Source organism: Herpailurus yagouaroundi, unplaced genomic scaffold (genome assembly GCF_014898765.1).
Source record: "Herpailurus yagouaroundi ecotype Mexico unplaced genomic scaffold, PumYag 100, whole genome shotgun sequence".
In the NCBI taxonomy this organism is placed as follows: Eukaryota; Metazoa; Chordata; class Mammalia; order Carnivora; family Felidae; genus Herpailurus; species Herpailurus yagouaroundi.
In genome coordinates, this window is record NW_024412391.1 from 56,941,509 (window position 1) to 56,955,923 (window position 14,415).

Below are 14,415 nucleotides of genomic sequence, written 5' to 3' on the forward strand. Positions count from 1 at the left end.
TGCCCCTCCCCCGTTCGTGCTCTGTCTCTCTCTGTCCCAAAAATAAATAAACGTTGAAAAAAAAATTAAAAAAAAAAAAAGAGAAAGCAAGTAATTTTATTTAAGTATTTCCTTATTTTTTTTACATTTTATTAAATATAAAAAGCTGTGTTTTGTCTTCCCCTTTAGAACATGAGGCAGGGATCCTGCCTGGAGCCCTAGCATCCAGCACCGTAGAAACTGAGAACTCCACAAATATTGGTGGGATTGGTTGCTGAATCTTAATGAACTCATTGTTTAAACAATAAGTTGTTTATGAGGTGTGTGTGTGTGTGTGTGTGTGTGTGTGTGTGTGTGTGTGTGTGTGTGTGTGTTTGGAGCACCTTTATAACAAGTAGGACACTTGTTGTTGTAGGGTCTGAGAACGAAATCCTGGTCAGATAAATGGCATTTGGGAATTAAAGGAAACTCAACTCCTCTTCTAATTTCTCGTATCCTTCCCCATTTCCCAAGTCCTTACTCAGCATTGATGTTGCAGTGGGGACAAGATGAACTGAGGAATACCTGTCCCTAAATTGCCATTGGAGAAAGACTTGACCTGTATCTGAAAAGATCCTTGGGAGTGGAAGAGTGGCCAGTGCAGACTGTGAGGCGCAGGTGTTTCCTGCTCCGCGCTGGCAGTAGCCCGTTTCCGACAGGCTGCTGCACTGAGCACCATCTGAGGCTCCCAGGTGGTCTTCAAGGACAGCCTGCACTGCAGCCAACTTGTTCTGCTGAGGTCAGGGAGAGGGCTTGGGCACACAACCAAGGATCCACAGAAGGCAAAAGTGAATTATTAGAGGGCAAGACTTGGCATTTGGGAAAATGATTCCTGACTAGTGATAAAGAAATGATTAATTCTCTCAGGACAGTTGTGCTGTACTTAATTCTACTTTAAGGTCAGTGGGAACTTTGAATGAATATTAAAGAGAAAAGATTTTATTACTCACACTTTGATATAATGTTTACTTAAAAATTTACCATATGATGGAATTTCTGCACCTAGTGATATACAGTTTCTATAGCACCTCACCACGTACATTTTCTTTGAGGTCTTAACAAAGATCATGAGCAGCTGGCCAAACATAAATTGAGACAGTCCTCAGGATGGTAACCTCCTGTACTTCTGTTTGTGTTTCGCTCTACAATTATAGACTCCTGCTAGACTGTGGGGATTATTAAACCTAGGTCAGACATTCCAGCCTGTTCTGGTACAGAAATCTAGGCCAGACATTCCAACCTGGCTTGGTTATCAAGTCCCAATAAGAAAGATGAGATCACATCATTGCCTCCATGCCTAATATCCTTTGTACTTTGTAATGGCACTCAATGTGCAAGATCATCCTAATGTCCTATTCTGCTTTTTTTTTAATTTTTAAAATTTTTTTATTTCATTTTTAAAAATTTCCATCCAAATTAATTAGCAAATTTTTAAAAATTTCCATCCAAATTAGTTAGCATATAGTGCCATAATGATTTTAGGAGTAGATTCCTTAGTGCCTCTTACCCATTTAGCCCATCCCCCCTCCCATCCCCCCTCCAGTAACCCTCTGTTTGTTCTCCATATTTGTGAGTCTCTTCTGTTTTGTCCCCCTCCCTGTTTTTATATTATTTTTGTTTCCCTTCCCTTATGTTCATCTGTTTTGTCTCTTAAAGTACTCATATGAGTGAAGTCCTATGATATTTGTCTTTCTCTGACTAATTTCACTTAGCATAATACCCTCCAGTTCCATCCATGTAGTTGCACATGGCAAGATTTCATTCTTTTTGATTGCCGAGTAATACTCCATTGCATATATATGCCACATCTTCTTTATCCATTCATGCATTGATGGACATTTGGGCTCTTTCCATACTTTGTCTATTGTTGAAAGTGCTGCTATAAACATTGGGGTACATGTGTCCCTTCAAAACAGCACACCTGTATTCCTTGGGTAAATACCTAGTAGTACATTGCTGGGTTGTAGGGGAGTTCTATTTTTAGTTTTTTGAGGAACCTTTACACTATTTGCCAGAGTGGCTGCACCAGCTTGCATTGCCACCAACAATGCAAAATAGATCTCTTTCTCCGCATCCTCGCCAACATCTGTTGTTGCCTTAGTTGTTAATGTTAGCCATTCTGACAGGTGTAAGGTGATACCTTATTGTGGTTTTGATTTGTAGTTCCCTGATGATGAGTGATGTTGAGCATTTTTTCATGTGTCGGTTGGCCATCTGGATGTCTTCCTTGGAGAAGTGTCTATTCATGTCTTTTGCCTATTTCTTCACCAGATTATTTGTTTTTTGGGTATTGAGTTTGATCAGTTCTTTATAGATTTTGGATACTAACCCTTTATCTGATATATTGTTTGCAAATATCTTCTACCATTTTGTTGGTTGCCTTTTAGTTGTGCTGATTGTTTCCTTCACTGTGTGGAAGCTTTTTATTTTAATGAGTTCCCAGTAGTTTATTTCTGCTTTTGTTTCCTTTGCCACCAGAGACATGTTGAGTAGGAAGTTGCTGTGACCAAGATCAAAGAGGTTTTTGCCTGCTTTCTCATTTTGGTGGCTTCCTGTGTTACATTGAGGTCTTTCATCCATTTTGAGTTTATTTTTGTGTGTGGTGTAAGAAAGTTGACCTATTCTGCTTTTTAATTGCATCTTCAGACTCTCTGGATTTGTCTTCTCTCCTTCATACACACACACACACACACACACACACACACACACCCCTCAGCAACCACCTAGACTTTGTTGGTGGTGATTTTTGCTTTTGGAAAACATGAAATCTACATCTTCAAGCTCTTCAAATAATCATTGCTTTTCTATGCCTCAACATAAATGGTTGTGAGATTGATATTTTTTACACTTTAGTATGTCTGCAATAGGAATACATATTAAATCTATGCTATTTTACAAATATGATTGATAACGTAAAAAATTATTTGTAGTCCATAAAATAATGGTGTGTTTTAGCCTTGAGGGCACCATAGATTAGATGACATTCAGTAGTTCTCCTGAAGAGAATGTTGTTATCACATTTTGAGTGGAGGACTTAGACTTTTTTAGATGCCTCCCTATGTGCCTTGCCCCCTTGCTAGTGAGTTTCATTTCTTCTTTCAAGTCTACAGTAACCTGTGTAACCTCGATCGTCCTATAGGATCACAGTAGATAAATTTACTTCTACTAAATCTGTTTGAAACTCTAGACCGAGTATTGGTTTACATGTGTGTACCATCTCCTATTGACCTATTTATTCTCTTTTTGAGTAAAAAAAGGTTTCGTAAAAATAGGAGAACCAAAAATGTGTGTTCTGAAAGATAATTACTTGAGAAATGAGCTGGCACTAAGTGGAAAAATATCCTTCCTAGTAAATGTTAGCAGCAGTTTTTTTTTATTCCTTTTAAAAAAAATGTTTATTTATTTTTGAGACAGAGAGGCAGAGCATGAGTGGGGGAGGGACAGAGAGAGAGAGGGAGAGACAGAATCCAAAGCAGGCTTCAGGCTCTGTGCTGACAGCTCAGAGCCTGACATGGGGCTCAAACTGATGAACTACGAGATCATGACCTGAGCCAAAGCCAGACACTTAACTGGCTGTGCCACCCATGCAACCCAGTTTTTTAATTCCTAATATGGCTCTTACATCACCAGAATTAAGGAGAAGTGTGTTTGTTATATTTGAAGTTCAGAATAAAAGTAAAGTTAATCCATATAATTATAACATTTTCATATTCATTATTATTTGTATCCCAATGTAAGTTTTGTAAGAATTTACTTCACTTATTTATAATGATAAGCTTGATGAATTTGCTCTTTTGATTTTTTTCCTGATAATTCCTATATAATTTTGGGCTTGTTAAATCACTGTGCGTATGTTAAGAGCAAGGCAATACTATAACCCTATTGGAAGACCTATTAAAATTATTATGACATCATATCTTCAATTCTCAGGTCTTCTTATTTTCTCTCATGCCTTATGAGGATGATTGAAACATGGAGTTTACTATAATGAGGATATTTATATATGGAATATAGAACATATTTTTAAATGGGTATTAACCCAAACTATCATATTCTTTAATAGAAATACATCATTGGGAAACTCAATACTAACCTATATATGGAAAGAATTGGACAAATGTAATGAACAAAAATACTTCCTTACAAATCAATGAATATTCAGATTATGAAATATTTATTTAGAATTTTGACTTTGTTCAAAACAAAATGCTTTCTGAAAGGAAAAAGTAAAGGGCATGATTTGTTTTCCAACTACTTGTTTAATTCTTGATATATAAACACATATACATACATGTGGACCATTAGTTGGCATATACATAGCTGAAACATCTATATACCAATACTAGAAAGCATAAAATATTTCTCCATGATTGGCCAGCTTTCCATGTACCATCAAACTAAAGATTATGATCAATATGTCAGTGGTTAATATTTTATATTTCTAATGTATAACATGTACTTTATTATGTTCTTTCTTGTGCTTGTTTTTGCAAGTAATGGAGGTGATGGCTTTTCCTCTGATAAAGTGTCTTGCTGTCAACCAGAATATTCTTGAGTCCATTTCCTTCACCTTCATCATGCTCTGTGGGCCATATCTCTGGATCCAGTGATCTGGAAAGTGAGATCTCTAGTATTGATGAGGGCACAGTTCATAATCCCTTGGCAACCACTCTGTATTCAGCAAAATGGAAACTTTATGACAGCATCATATGCTCAAATTTTCACAGAAGTTGGCAGTTCTCTCTGACTGTACCTCCATTAAAAGTTGAATAGTGCATTAGGAAAAAATTTGTTAACACCAGAAAGATGAAAAAGAGTGATACATTAATTTCCTTGGGGCTACTGCTGTTGGAATTCAAGATCCTTTTGAAGTGTAGAATCTAGATGGTTACTACCTTTGAGTACAGAACATTTTTCTGAATTAGCATTGTTTTCAACATTTTATATTAAAAAAAGTACTTGAGTCTTCCTGATACTTCCTTATTAAAATTATATTTCTAATTTTTTGGTCTTTTTTTTCCCCTTGAGTTAAATACATTTTTAAATTTAGGATGATTTTTTCAATGATTTATTTTTCTTCCAAAGAATAAAATATCAAATTCTTTTCTGCCTAGTCATAGGGATGAATAACAAGACATAGAAAGTTTTATTTGGTAGGTTACAAATAAAGCTCACATCTATCCAAGGCTTGTAATGATCAAAAACTGTTACTGATGTTTTTTTGTTGTGTAAGAAAAAGATTGGTGAAGTCAGATCATCGTTTACTTTAATGGCATATGAAGTGATAAAGCAAGGATATTGAAATATTGACCTCAGTATTGGTGTTTTGAAAGGAAAAACAATGTAATAACTTTAGATTGCATTTAATTCTTAGGATGATGTGATTCATTCAAGTCAAGGTTTAGAGCTGTTTCACAGGTTATTCTAAGGTTACCTAATGACTCGGTTGTGTGGAAATATGAATTTAGTCTGTAACTCAGCCATTATGGAACTTTTTATATAATCTTATTTGTTAATCTAGAGAAAAAAGAAAGGGAATTGCAAGAGACTTGCAAGTAATTAAGGAGTTTTTTGGACCCACCAATATGTATTTTTGGAAGACAATAATGGTGCTTGTCTGGCCATGCATACTTAGTCACATTCAGAAACTCATATTTCTATTTTTATCATTGGATCACATTCATATTGCTTCCCTCATATGTAGGGCTTCTATACAGCCTTCTATTGAACAGAGTCATTATTTAAAGATTTCCATTAATATTTTCTTTATGTTGAAATCTGTAGTCCATTCAAAAGCACCTTACATCAAGGAAGATTCTTAAACATAAAAAAACACATCAAATTTTATATTATTTAGTCCTTGAGTAATATAAGGTAAAATGGTGTACATTCCCTGCATCATTTGGCCCTTTTTAAAAAGGGGACTTTAATGGTCTGGATGGAACTTTATTCACTTAGGAATAAAAACCTCAATGCTATTCAAATGATGTGAAAAAATCTGGACATGCTTATCTAAAAAGCTCTTTACATCTTCGTGCTGACCTACTAAGAATAATGGGGAGGTGTTTTAGTGCCATTAACACACATGTGAAGGAGATACATAGATTTAGATTCAAGTCTACTGACACTGACTCTCAAGGAAGAAGAAATGCACCTTAGTCTCTCATTTTACATGTAGCCATTGTAGGCCTAGGGATCTCAAACTGAGATGATAACAAAAATCCCAATCTTCAAGCACAGTTTGATCTTTGCTTTCAGCAGTGCTAAACTTTGCTGTTACCTCATATGAAGAAATAAGGAAAAAAAAGAGTTAACAGAAAAACTTAATTTATATTAAATCATTTGCCACTTTGTTGGTCTTTTGCAATCTGAGATTTACATCCTTCATGCATTTTTAATGCATTAAAAAGGAAAAATAAAAGCTGATATGTGAAGCAAAGAAATAGTGATGGCAAACGGGGATTTTTTATTTGTTCTTTGGTGTGAATTGGCATAAGCATTATGATGAAGTTAAAACGCAAAGGTTAATTGAAAAATGAGATAAACAAAGCCCCTTGAAGGTCTCTGAATAATTTCGCCTGGCAGCATTGACAGTCTACAACCATCAGGCACTAAAACCTACTCCGAACTGCTGGAGATTACCAAAAAAAAAAAAAAAAAAAAAAAAAAAGCTAAAAGTTAATTGTCTTTCTGTTCCTTCCACCTCATTTCAGCCCAATTATAACTGGGAAAAGTCATTCTGTCTAATTTGCATTAATGCACCTCCATGGAAAAAGAGCTTAGGCAGTGAATTTGATTTTTTTGATATTATTGTCATATTTAAAATACCTATCACAATTCCCAAGTGTAAAGTTGCTTGTGAAATTCCTAGATGACAATTCTCAAATTCTCCTAAGATGCCTTTAAATTATAGATTTTAATAAAAAGTGAACATATACTGAGTACACTAAATGTCAGATCTTGTGGTAAATTCTGCATGAGAGTTATTTCATTTAATTCTTACATCACCCCCATGATGTGGACCTTTTTAACGTCCCCATTTCACAGATAAGAAAGCAGAGATTTAGAAATAGCAGGCTCAAGGTCATGCAGCTAGTGAGCATTCGAGCTGAGATTTAAACTCATGGTGTCTGACATCAAATTCTTAAATACTATTGTAATTTGATAATACTTTAATGTACCTATTTAGATTTTAAATTCATAGACAAGCAAGTTTCAGTTAAGTTGTCATTTCTTCAAGTCAATATGAGAAGAAGAAATCCTAGTGAAGTATGATATCATTAGTTCATTTACTCATGTTTTTTCATGGCAACTTTGCCATGAAGCTCATATTCTCATTTCTATTATTAAATGGAAATATATTTAGACTGTTCCTGTTCAGCAGTGAAACAGCTGGAAATCAGCATAATGTTAGCTGTTTTGTTTCTAGTGTAAAACCAAGCTAAGCGGTATCAGTATTTTCAAGGGGGTATTCTTTGTTCTTATTTTCATGCGACAGATCTGATCATAGTTAGTAGAAAATTAGGTATCTCCAGATATGCTTGATGTCTTGTTTTTTCTTGGAATGGTATAGAAATATTTTTATTGCTGTTAATTGACAGACTTGGAGCAGAAGCTGAATCTATTCAGAACCATTTATATTAATAGGTGTACTTATCCGTAGAGGCCTTTATTTTCAAAGTGCTGGGCTCGTAGCCCCCTTTTGTGCCTCTTTCTGGTGCTAAAGTGTTCATAATGATGAGGAGCATCTGGCTGCAAACTATTGTTTCTCATTAAAAGGACATGTCTCTGAAGCTTTTGGGGATTCTTTGTGCTGAACAATGCAGACTCTGAACATTTTGCCCTTTTCATAATCTGTAAATGTGTGTTGTTGCAACCGCTTCTAGCCTAAGGTACATTCTGAGCTTCTAAACAGGAGACGAAAATGCAATCAGTGACTGCACATCCTCCTTTTTGGCCGACATTTTAGTTTCTCTGTCTTATCTGTTGTCTACCATCAATAAATATAATACAACAATAAGAGTGGTTAATGACCCAAATCAACAATCACTGGAGGGTAATTTTAAATATTTTGCATATTAAAATCCCTTCTTTGAATGAAGAGTGTTTGACTTAAGACAGGTTAGTCCAAGAGACAGAAAACTGGACCAGGGGTACAGATTCCTGCTTGAGTCGTAAACCTTCCTGGGCATTAATTTCCACATCACTGAGAAGAAGAGAATTATTTCCCTATTGCTTCCATGGGGCTCTCTTGAGCTTCTATCCAGGCACTGGGGAGAATTTGGCTTAGTAAATCAGTCATTCAGATCATTAGAAAAATTTCTATTTGGCCTGCACAGTATGCATTACCTTTGGCCGCATGTAACTGCCATCTTGTCCTCTTTGGACTTTGACCTTCTTAGACCGCTTCCTAGATTAAAGGAACAGTGAGATCTGACTAAATGAAATATATTGCATTTCTGCACAAAAAAAATATTCACATGAAACCAAAATGAAGGGTGAGAAAGAAATTCATAAGAGAATGAAGGTAGAGTACACTTATTTCTTTCAGGGACAGTGGTGTTTTTTCTAGGCACTTGTATATATTTTTGGCTCTAGGCATGAGGAGTGGGGCCAGTTTTGACTGCTGTAGCTCCTCAAGGAGGAAAACCTTCAAATCAGGACAGTTAGCGTAACCCCTTCATTAAAAGGAGAAAAATAAATTACCTAGAATTAAAAACAGTACAGTGTTTGTGGTTTCAAACAGTGGGAGGGAATGGAAATGCACCTTCATTCGTGATAAATTCAGATTGCCTCTCAACGTGTGATGGCTGCAGTTGATTCTGAGAGAAAGGGGTTTCCAGTAAGAAAAGCAGTGCTGGATATGAAAGGACAGATAGCAGAAGTGGAAAGCAATATAGTTTTCTGAATATATCACGTGTCAATTCCTAGAGTGCAGTTATCAGTTTTTGCTGTAGTCCTTGTTGAACCATGTCTTGGGGCTGCGGGGATGCTTTTCTGTGACTGTACACATAATTATACACCCTAACAAATGGGGTGAAGTCAGGAAAGTGATTTCCCTTCTGAGAGAATGTTCATGTATGAAAGAGCTGTGGAAGGAGCATGGGCATAAAATGAATAAGAAAAAAGAGTGGAGTGGAATGCCTGGGTAGTTAAGTTGGTTGAGTGTCCAACTTCAGCTCAGGTCATGATGTCATGGTTCATGAGTTCAGGTCCCACATTGGGCTCACTGCTGTCAGCACAGAGCCCACTTCAGATCCTCTGTCCCCCTCTCTTTTTGCCCCCCTCCCCATGGGTGTGTGCTCTTTCTCTCAAAAATAAATAAACATTAAAAAAAATAGTGGAGACCACCTGGAGATTGGCTTGGCAGGAGCAGAGGATGAGGGCTGCTGAATGCTGGTAAATGAGAAGTGGATTAGAAAATGATATTGGGGCACCTGGGTGGCTCAGTTGGTTAAGTGTCAGACTTTGGCTCAGGTCCTGATCTCCTGGTTCATGGGTTCAAGCCCCACATCAGGCTCTGCACTAATAGATCAGAGCCTGGAGACCTCTTGGGATTCTGTGTCTCTCTCTCTCTGCCCCTCCCCTACTCACACTCTGTCTGTCTGTCTGTCTCTCAAAAAATAAAAAAAATATGGGGCGCCTGGGTGGCGCAGTTGGTTAAGCGTCCGACTTCAGCCAGGTCACGATCTCGCGGTCCGTGAGTTCGAGCCCCGCGTCAGACTCTGGGCTGATGGCTCAGAGCCTGGAGCCTGTTTCCGATTCTGTGTCTCCCTCTCTCTCTCTGCCCCTCCCACGTTCATGCTCTGTCTCTCTCTGTCCCAAAAATAAATAAACGTTGAAAAAAAATTAAAAAAAAATAAATAAACATTAAAAAAAATGATTGAGGTGCCTGGGTGGCTCAGTTGGCTAAGTGTCCGACTTTGGCTCAGGTCATGATCTCATGGTTTGTAAGTTTGAGCCCCGAATCCAGCTCTGTGCTGACAACTCAGAGCCCCGAGCCTGGTTCAGATTCTTTGTCTCCCTCTCTGTCTACCCCTCCCCCGCTCATGCTTTATCTCTTACTCTCTTTCAGAGATAAATAAACATTAAAAAAATTAAAAAGAAAATGATTGATATTATAAATGCAAAATGGTTGTCTGAATTGCTCTAATTACTAAGAGATTGCTTTTCTGTTAAAAGTTTATTACTTCTACTTTTTTGTTTGTTCTTCACTGTTTCCTGCAAGCAAGTTATATTGGGCTAATTCATATTTGAAAAATAGAAGAGCTAGTTTTCTGAATTAACGAATCAGCCATCCTCATCTCAAAATCTATTGCTCATTTTCTATCATGAGTTCTTCAAAGGCAATGCATCTATTAAAATAGTTACTAACAATGGTAGCCGGTAGCCCTAATTTCAGCTCTTTATTTTAAAAAGTTATGTCACTTAGAATGTGGTAAATACATTTATGAGTATACATTTATCTATTGTTCATCCTTTCATTTATGGAGATATAGATCTCTCTGGAAAGGGGACCTCCTAGAATTTAAGATAAACCATGAAAATTAATATGTTGAAACTATGTTGAGTAAAAAAAAAATGAAGTAATGTAGAAACAGGGTTTCAATAATTGTGGTAAATTTCAAGTGTTTATTTTAAACAAATAAAAATTTAAAATTACAATGCAGTGTAACTATGTCATTCAAGTGGTGATGTTAATTATGATTTATAAAAGCACAAGTGTGTGGGCACACTAGGTATAGGCCATGTGGTTAGAATTAGATATAATTTTAAAGTTCTATGGTGAGTGTCTCCTTGACTGTCCATATATCCTCATCTAGAGACAATGTCAAAGTCTAAACTTTAGGCCCTTTGTGGTAGGTCCAGGGCCAAATGGTACTCTATTGATCCATGAGTTTGGTCTTAACTAGGATAGATCAGGGGCTTTGCTAGGTGTTAGAGGTCAAGCAGGATTTTGAAGTTTTGTTTAGAAAAGAGAGAAGAAGAATAAGAGTTTCAAGGCTATCAACAGTATTAGCAGACAGTCTGGGAATTTGGGGGAACCACAGGAGTTCAGCAATGACATTTAGTCTCTACTGAGTATGGCTATAGGTGGCAAAAAGGCAGGGGGTTGCTGGGGTGGGGAAGAAGTCAAAGGCACATTTACTTACAAAGCAGCATTGCACCAAGGGTCAAAATACCTGAATTCAAATACATTATCAGTCAACTCACTCTGAGCCTCAACTTTCTTATCTGTATAGAGGGAACAGTAATTTCTGTCCTTTTTAACTATTGCAGGGCTTATTCTGAGTAAAAAAAAAAAAAAGAGAGATAATGTACTGAAAATTTGTTGCAAGCACAATGTCATATTTACATGTTCTCAAAGGGACAAATAGCAATTCAAAAATCAGATAAAATTCTCATTATCTTAAGGCAAAGAAAGGCAGTATATTCAAAGTCTGTGCTCTTTAATTATGAGTGTCGACTGTAAATAATTGAAGACACAAAAAAATTAAAACCAGCATCTTCTGTCTCTTCTTTGCTTCAGTAAGAGCTTTGTAGAATATAGCAAGAACTAGACTGAAGAACAGGCAAGGGCACTTAACTTTAAATAGGAATATAATACCTTTAAAAATGAAACATGAAAACTAGCTTTCCTTTGCCAGCTAAATCCTGAATTTATTGCCCTGTGCTTCTTCTATTAGCATTGATAATTAAAGCAGAATAAGGAATGTATTGTATTTGATGTTAATAGTGTCATGCTGGCTGCTGCGGGACCCTGGGCCTGATCTCTATCCCCTCTGCAGGTAAATCTTTGAGTTCACCTTTAAAAAGCACATTAAACATTCTGGAAGAGAATCTTTAAACTTGTGGGTTCTCTAGTGATCTCTTAAGTATCACAAGCTCAGATTAGAGGATGACATCTTATAATCTTCTGACTACTGCCTGACCTATGATAGCAGTGGAATGGTATAAAAAGCCTTAGGATATTGTACTTCTCATTTTTGCTTTGGATTGACCTTGGGGATCCACTGAGTTCATAAAGAAAAGATCAGTATGTCAATGCTATACATTTTTTGCATGATACGCTTGCTTAAAAAAAAACTGAAGTATTACATTACAAATAGTGACTATAAATAATTTCTTGTATTTTATCAAATTAGTATATGACTAAAACAGCATCTAATGTATGTAAAATTAAATGTATATATTTAAACTTCACTTGCTCACTATTGAATTCATTTATGTTTTATATTTCTGTGATACTTTGCAAATCCTGTATTTAGTTATTTTAAAACTAAATTCTTTATTTAGTTTTTCCATTAATGTCCTTCTGTTCCAGGATTCTATTCAGGATACACAGGGCATTTAGTTGATGTCTCCTCAGTCTCCTCTGGTCTGTGACAGTTATTTCCTTGTTTTCCATGACCTTGACAGTTTCAAGGAGTATTGGTCAGGCATAAAGTAGAATATCTCAATTTGGATTGTCTGATACTCTCCTCATAACTAGACTAGGGTATGGTATCTCTTGCCTTATTTATTTATTTTTTTAGGTTAATTCAACTACCCTTTCTGCCAAACCAATTTTAAGTGAAGTGTCCTCTGCATTAGTTTTCTATTGCTACATCATGATTATCACACACTTAGGGAAAAAAATAGCAGGCGTTTTTCAGCTCTAGTTCTGTAGGTCAGAAGTCCAGTTAGGGTTAACTGGGTCCTCTTCTACCCAGGGTCCCACATGCTAAAATCAGGGTGCTGGCTGGATGACTTTTCCATGTTTCTGGAGGCTCTGGGAAAGAATCTACTTTCATGTTCATTCAGGTGTTGGCAGAATTCAGTTTCTTGCAGTTGCAGCCACCTGCTTTTGTTGCCACGTGGTCCCCTTCTTGCTTCAAGGCCAGCACTGAAAATCTCTCTTGCCTTGGAATCCCTTTCACACGTCTCTTTCACCAGGAGGAGTCCAATCACTACGAGGGGTTCCCCAGATTAGGTAAGGTACACCCAGATTCATCTCCTTTTCTGAAAGTGGACTGTGCCTTAGAACGTAACCTAATCATGGCGGGGCGGACGGCGGGGTGGGGGGGGCTACCTTGTCATATTTACTCAAGGGGAGAGGATTATACAGGGTTTGTACACAAGGGGGCAGGAATCTTGGGAGACATCTTAGAATTCTGTCTACCACGTCTATCACATGTAATCCTCAGTGTTGGCAAATTAGATGCTCCATATGGCAGGAACTTGGTAATACCATTCCAAGCCCCTGTGTACTTACTACAGAGACAGCCAGATCCTTGCTTCTGCCCCCAATGAACACGTCTGAGAAGTGGCATAAGTTTTTCTTGCATCCTGTAATTAGAATAAAGTTTTTTTTTTCTCTTTTGCTATTTCAATTTCCTTGAGGACTATATTTTAGCAGGACTTTGGGATTATTTTATGATTTGTGATTTTTAATAAAAAACTTTAACGAATAGAAATTTTCAGGAGGGCTCTGTATATTAAATACTGAACTTCACTTGACAAACTCCCTTGAAAGATCAGTGAATCTTTTTCATTAACCAGTAAACCTACAAATCTGGGTTTATTTACATTATATAGTGTTTTGAAGTATATATGGTTAGTTCTGAATACATACTAAATAATAAGAACAATGAGAAGAAAATAGCATCATTCCTTATCCGTTTTACAAGCAACTCTTTTTCTGAGGAACCGATGCCACCTAATATTGATGCTACTCCTGAAAAATACTTAACACATTGAGAGCTAAGCTCTTTTGTAAATATAAACAGGACTAAAAGGAACAATTTAAACAAGAAGGACCTAGAGGTCAAAAGAAAGTAGTAATTTTGTGACATGAGTGTGGGGGCCATGATACTTCGGTGGAGTTTCGAACATTCCCATTCTTTGTTTTTAAAGCTCCAAGGAGTGGGTGTGCAGCTGTTGGAAGCAAATCTCCATCTAGTGGTTGGCTGTCCTGCTGTTTCCTATTAGAAAGAGTCTCAACGCAACTAATCTAAAGAGGTTTTTTCTTATTCACTAACTTTGAAATGGTTTTCCCATGCCCTTTTTCTTGAGAAGTATGACCTCACACTTCAGAGGCACTTAACTGAAAGGCAGAACTCCAAATGTAAGTCCATGAGTAAGCTGTTTTGTCTCACCAGGGTGCCATGTCCTGGAATCTCCAAAACCCAAAGTGGACTTGGTAGCTGAAACCATATTCTGCCTTGTTATTATTAGCCTTTCCCTGCGGCCCCACAGTTCTGATCTTTATTTCCTAGCAGTTTTCAATTAAATTTTATGCCCTTATTTATCAATTGGAATCTACCTTCACTTTATCCAATTCAACAGCCTATACTTCAGAGCCTTGTTCCTTTAGTTAAGGAGCTCTTAGATTGAAGCTCCCATATGGAATGTGAT